At 40.1% G+C, this 6791-nt stretch overlaps 1 long non-coding RNA gene across 1 annotated transcript; it reads left to right on the top strand.

Moving 5' to 3' along the window:
• The first annotated feature begins 689 nt into the window (after positions 1-689).
• Positions 690-6213, top strand: LOC104938263 (uncharacterized). The gene is made up of 3 exons (XR_003461590.1): positions 690-727; positions 5321-5367; positions 6166-6213. It is a non-coding gene; the product is annotated as an uncharacterized LOC104938263 (long non-coding RNA).
• Positions 6214-6791: the final 578 nt, after the last annotated feature.

Here is a 6791-nt window from a genome sequence, read left to right as displayed (position 1 = left end):
ATTAAGCTAAACAAAGACTAAATATCTGCAGATATGAGAGAGAGCGATGAGAATGATTGTTTTCATGTCAAACACAGTGAGATAAGACCAGCTGAACGACTGAGTTGAAGAACAAATGTTCATCAAAGCAGGAAATGTTCAACTGTTTCCTCATCAAATGCATGAAGTAAATATAAAGTGTCCTTTTCATAAAACATACTTTGTAATATTTTGTTTCATCACAGACTTTTTCTTACTGTGGACTCTCAGAGAGTCACTGTGAAGTCGTGGCCTCAGCTCTGTCCAACCCTCCCATCTGACAGAGCTGGACCTGAGAGACAACATGCTAAAGAGTCAGGAGTGACGATGCTGTGTGCTGGACTGGAGAGTCCAAACTGTAGACTGAAGTCACTGAGGTCAGTGCACGCTTATGTAGTTTTTCTTTTGTATATGTTAGATTCAGATCCCATCTAAGGTTTGAAATTGTTGTCTCATAAGACATTCACATTTCAACCTGAACACTCTATTGGATTATAATGGATTTTTTTAGCACCATTGTTTATTCTTTATCCAGTTTGGAGGGCTGCAGTTTGTCAGAGATCAGCTGTGCTTCTCTGGTCTTAGCTCTGAAGTCCAACCCCTCCCATCTGACAGAGCTGAACCTGAGCTACAACAAGCTGCAGGATTCAGGAGTGAAGCTGCTGTGTGATTTTCTGAAGAGTCCACACTGCAGACTGAAGACTCTGAGGTCAGTGCACTGCTTATGTAGTTTTTCTTTTGTATACGTTAGATTCAGATCCTCATCTAAGGTTTGAAATTGTTGGCTCATAAGACATTCACATTTCAAACCTGAACACATCTGATTGGATTATAAATGGATTTTTATCAACATCATTTATTCTTTATTCAGATTGGAGGGCTGCAGTTTGTCAGAGATCAGCTGTGCTTCTCTGGTCTTAGCTCTGAAGTCCAACCCCTCCCATCTGACAGAGCTGGACCTGAGAGACAACGACCTGCAGGATTCAGGAGTGAAGCTGCTGTGTGATTTTCTGAAGAGTCCACACTGCAGTCTGAAGACTCTGAGGTCAGTTCACTGACTGTAGCTTACATGATCTGTTCATATTTGTCAGGTTCTACATGGTTTGTTCAGCTCCTGTTCAAACTTGAAATCAGCCTGGTTAACTTCAACGATGCACAGAACAACTCATTCTTCTTTTCCTCTTTTTTTATTTTGAAAACCTTTAAAGAAAGAAAATGTAAAAAAAACTTTAAATGAATTAGACATTTCATATTTTCTTCTTCCCTTTTGATTCTGATTTACGTACTTCATTCTGTCAATTCATCAAACAACAAGATAAACATCATTCATAACCAAGAGTTACAAAGTAACCAAAGTCAACCAAACATGAAGCCTGTTAGACTGGTAAGATGCACTAAACATTTCTGCTCATTATTTAACATTTCATTAACTCAAGTCACCACATCAATATCAAATATTTAATATTCTTTCATCCACTCATTTGTTCCTAAACTACTGCTTCTGAAAGAGTTTGTCAAAGACTTACCCTCCTATCTTTGAGACACAAACTGTACTCAGCTGTCTGTGTGATTGTACATCAGAACACATACTGCTTCCTCTGGTGTGCCACATTAATATGGTTGCATTCCCTCATGAAGCGCTTTGAACTCTGTTGCATATTTACCTGTTCAAGAGAGAAACAACACACAGTCCTTAATGCATTCCTATTAGAAGTGCCCACACCTTGTTCTCAGTCACAACTGAATGTAATATAAACCCAGCTGGTAAAAGGCTGAGACTGTGCTGGGGACAGACATGGCGTCCTCTGTGGCTGACTGGTTGTAGGAAAATGTAAAGAAAGTGTTATACATGACCCCACCACCACCTCTCACTGTGAACTCCTATCTAAAAACAGATGAGTCCAGGCTGAGCTTGTTTCTCTACGAATAAATCATTGAGCTTCACAAATAAGACACTGAGGAGACACTGACAGTCCTTCAAGCTGAGCCATCTTTAAGGACTTTGAAGGACACGACACTGCTGACAACAAGTGGCATGTAAGTGTGCTAACTGTGCGTTCTGCAACAACACAACAAACACAAAATGGTACAATCATCCCCACACTGGGAGAAACATTCCTCTGTGTGAATTCATAAAGTGTAAGTCGACTCATGGGACTTACATGTTGCTGTATTTCTTACAGTGTAGTTGTTATGAAGGAAACACTTCACACTCAGTATGGACAGGAGGAATGATGACTGCCACCAATAACTAATCTTTGAATGTACATGTGGCTGCTGTTTGAAGACACGCTTGAACAAATGTGGACGTCTCCTTTTAATAGACATTTACCTACCAACTACCAAATACACAAGAAGAAGGTCATGTGATAAATGAAACAATGAACAGGGTTTTAGTCAACATGTCTGATTTGATTGACCCTCTAAGTCCAGACTTGACTGAGATAGCAGCATGTTATTATACTGTGTCACATGAATGTTGTCTGAATGTTGTGCGACTTTGATGATGTCTGTAGAAGGCTGACATTATGATGACCACAATAACACATGACAAAGTCACTCTACTCATTTTAGAGAAAAGCTCATTGATTAGGACATAGTAATTTGAGCTGCACATTTCAAACCTTCAACACATCTGATTGGATTATAAATGGATTTTTATCAAACATCATTTATTCTTTATTCAGATTGAGGCGCTGCAGTTGTCAGAGATCAGCTGTGCTTCTCTGGCCTCAGCTCTGAAAGTCCAAACCCCTCCCATCTGAAAGAGCTGGACCTGAGCTACAACAACCTGCAGGATTCAGAGTGAAGTGCTGTGTGATTTTCTGGAGAGTCCCACACTGCAGACTGAAGACTCTGAGTCAGTTCACTGACTCTCTGTTTACTATTGTAGATCTGATTTTAATTAACAAATGAAAGCAATTTTATGTTCAGTCTAAATCTGTGCTGTGAAATGAGAGCATCAAGTGCAGGGACATGTGTTAAGGAGGGGTTAGAAAGGTTTGTTGGACTTCAACAATCAGTTATTTCATTAAAGTCTTATTTATTAATTACATGTTGCCTTTTTGACTCATAGAAAACATCTGTCTCAGTATTTTTTCATGAGTTGGTTGAAACAGGACAAAGGTCTGATAATGATGTCGGAGGTCTTCTGTCTACTTGTGAAGTGAAATATTTCTTTGGTTTCGGTTGATTTCAGTGTGTTTCCACAAATAATGTCTGATCGTGATATCATGTCTTTATTTTGGATTTAATGTGAAACATTTTATATAAAAAAAACTGAATGAACAACACATTTTTTAATAAATAATGTCTTTTTTATGTTTTCAAACCTGACACATCTGATTGGGATTATAAATGTATTTTAATCAACATAATTACTTCTTTATTCAGATTGGAGTTCGGCAGTGTGGTTCCAGAGATCAGCTGTGCTTCTCTGGCCTCAGCTCTGAAGTCCAACCCCCTCCACATCTGACAGAGCTGGACCATGAGCTTCAACGACCTGTCAGAGTTCAGGAGTGGAAGCGGCCTGTGTGATTTCTGGAGATTCCACACTGCAGACTGAAGACTCGAGGTCAGTTCACCGCTTATGGTATTTTCTTATTGTATATGTTCGATTCAGATCCATCTAAGGGTTGAATGTTGGCCATAAGACATCACATTCAAACCTGAAACACATTGATGGATTATATGGATTATTAATCAAGATCATTTTTTTTAATCAATGAAAGGGCTGCAGTTTTGTCAAAGATCAGCTGTGCTTATTGGGTTTCCACAAATAATAGTCGTATCGTTGATATCAATGTTTTTATTTTGATTATGTGAGACATTTTACATATGAAAAACTGAATGAAACAAAGGTTTTTTATAAATAATGTCTTTTTGTGGTTTTGCCAAACATGAACACATCTGATTTGATTATAAATGGATTTTTATCAACATCATATCTTTTTTCAGATGGATGAGCTGCAGTTTGTTCAGAATCAGCTGTGCTTCTCTGGCCTCAGCTCTGAAGTCCAACCCCTCCTATGACAGAGCTGGACCTGAGCTACAACAACCTGAAGAATTCAGGAGTGAAGCTGCTGTGTGATTTCTTCCGAGTCCACACTGCAGACTGAAGACTCTGAGGTCGTTCACTGACTGCTGTACTATTGTAGATCCGCTGTTGAATTAACAAGTGAAGCAATTTATGTTCAGACATAACTTACATCCATAAAGTTGTAAATGTTCCTTTTGTTCATATTTCATGTTTGGTTGTATAAATTTAGTCTGCAGTCACAAAGACTTGTGTTTCTTAAAGAAACTGGTAGAAATGTCTCTGTTAGTGTTAAAGTCATGAAGGTTAGAATTGTTGGTAAATGGTCACATCTTGTGACAGAAGATCCTCTGAAGTCAGATTTTGTTTGAAATGTGTGAAGTAGAAATATTTCTTGGTTTCTGTGATTTCAACCACACACACACACACACACACACACACACACACAGAGACTGATGAGGTCGCTGATGATGAATGTCTGTAGTAGTCTGACTTTATAATGATCCCAGTAACAGAATGACATTCACTAGCAAGGACCACGCCACAACATGTGATTGAAAGGCTTCATGAAGAGGAAGTAGGATGTTGAGGGGGGATGAATGGATGTGTCAGCGGCTCGTTCAGGAAAATGTAGATGGGACATGAAGCTCCCTGCTGGTCGGTCCTATCTGGAGCCAGTGTCTGTTGTGACTGACGTGGAGCAGACACAAGTATTATTCAAACCGATGTTTTACATTACATTACATTTAGCAGATGCTTTTATCCAAAGCGACTTACAGAGAAGGACATAAGCTGACAAAGGTGTAAAGGAGCACAGAGTAGTTGTTAGTTTTTGTTAGGCAGGGAAGCATTCTCGAAACAGAAAGGTTTTTACAAGTTTTTTTAAAGGTAGAAAGGGATGTTGCTGTTCTTGTAGCTTTGGTAGGTCATTCCACATTTGGGGACGACCACAGAGAGAGGTTTAGAGTGACCCGCTTTGCGAGAGGCAAGGTACAACTAGACGGTTTGTATGAGCGAGCGTAGCGCCCCTGGTGGGGACTGAGCCTTTAGTAAGACCTGAGATAGGCAGGGTCAGATCCTGCGGTGGTTTTTAGGCTAGTGTCAGAGCTTTGTTTTAATTCTGGCAGCTACAGGCGCCAGTGCAGGTCTGAAGAGTTGTCAAGAGCATCCCCCCTATGGGACATAAACCAGTGTTTGGCTTATTGAAGAGAGCCTGAACATTTTCACTTCATGAGAGATAACTGCTCTATGTGTTTATTTCTACAGAGTGCATGACAGAACAATGGTGGCTCCACATGAAAGACATGAAGAAGGTGAGTAAAATCCCACTGGAACATCATAAAGGAACGTAAACTGTAATTAAAATAACTGGAAGATTGGCTGCTATGTGCTTCATGGCACTTCATGACTGTTCTGCACGATGGATGATGATGTCTTCTGTCTGTGTTGTCTCACTGCAAGAATGTCTTGAATCTCTGTCCTCAAGGTTTTGTGTACATTTTATTGGATGGACTCGGTCTTAGCTGGTATCGACCCTCTTGTGACCGTGGTCTAGCCTTTAACCTGTTGTTGTAATTTCCAGCTCTATATGTTTTAATTCAATATTGAACTTTTTTCACAACCATAAAATCTCTTTCTGCGAGACATCCTGAATCTCCTCAAAAACTTGAAGAGTATTCCTGGCAGAGTGGTCAAATAAACGGAGTGGTGGATGGTCGCATCCGTGTTACTTTGTGGACGTGCTGTGTACTCGGAGAAGATGACCAGTTAAAGAATCTGTGACTAACGTCAGATCAACGTCGGATTATTTTACATACGTTTACTCATATTCGCAAACATCCTGGGCACATTTAATATTGTAACATTATAGAAAGACCGAGAAAAGGGCAACATTACTACAGGTCCCCTTTAATCATGAATGTGCTTGGTCTTATTGGACTTTATTGGACTGGACTCCCAGTAGAATAACAACAGGAAACATGGGCACAAAGACATGCTACAAAGGGACAGCCGTGAACGGGAGTGTTGCGTTCGGGTTTATGGATGCTGAGTCACCAGGATGTCCAAAAGTGATTTGACATGTGCTGGGTCGTCTTCTTTCTCCCCATCAGATCGGTCCACATCAATCACAGACTGGATGTGTCTGAAGACAACAGAGAACGAGTGGGCATAAGAGGTCAGCTCGTTTGTGGGAGGCTCCGAATACATGTCATAACATTTGTATCACACTGCAGTGATCAGACTCGTAGTAATTCTACTCATTAAACCACCAGCTGCTGTCCAGCGTTAGTCCGTAGGTTCACTTGTGCAGGATCATTTCCTGAACAAAACGAATAATTTTATAGGTCATATCTTTGATCGGAGGATGATGAAGTAGATGAATAAAATGTGAGAGAGAGTTGCACCATAGAGCAATAAGTGAAGGCAGTAGGAGCTGTCACCTGTACATAACTCACTTTCTGCTCCCATCTCAGGGTGTTTCTAACCGACCTCTCCGCTCAGTTTTAATTCACTCATTTGTTGCCTTTTGTTAATTCAATTTTAGGAGACAGTATACAGTTCACCACCTGAACATGCTGACTGAGTCTACGAGACAGACTTCATACCAGGTGTAACCCAAACCAGAAATATACAGTGACTCATTTTTCAACCTGTATTACGATTAGGGGGATAGTATGTATATGTTGAAGTGTGCTTGTATCAGGTAATTATGAAGTGTCACTACGACTGTAGATAC

Source organism: Larimichthys crocea, chromosome XXIII, assembly GCF_000972845.2.
Source record: "Larimichthys crocea isolate SSNF chromosome XXIII, L_crocea_2.0, whole genome shotgun sequence".
Taxonomy (NCBI): domain Eukaryota; kingdom Metazoa; phylum Chordata; class Actinopteri; family Sciaenidae; genus Larimichthys; species Larimichthys crocea.
This window is presented reverse-complemented; position numbering and strand designations above follow the sequence as displayed.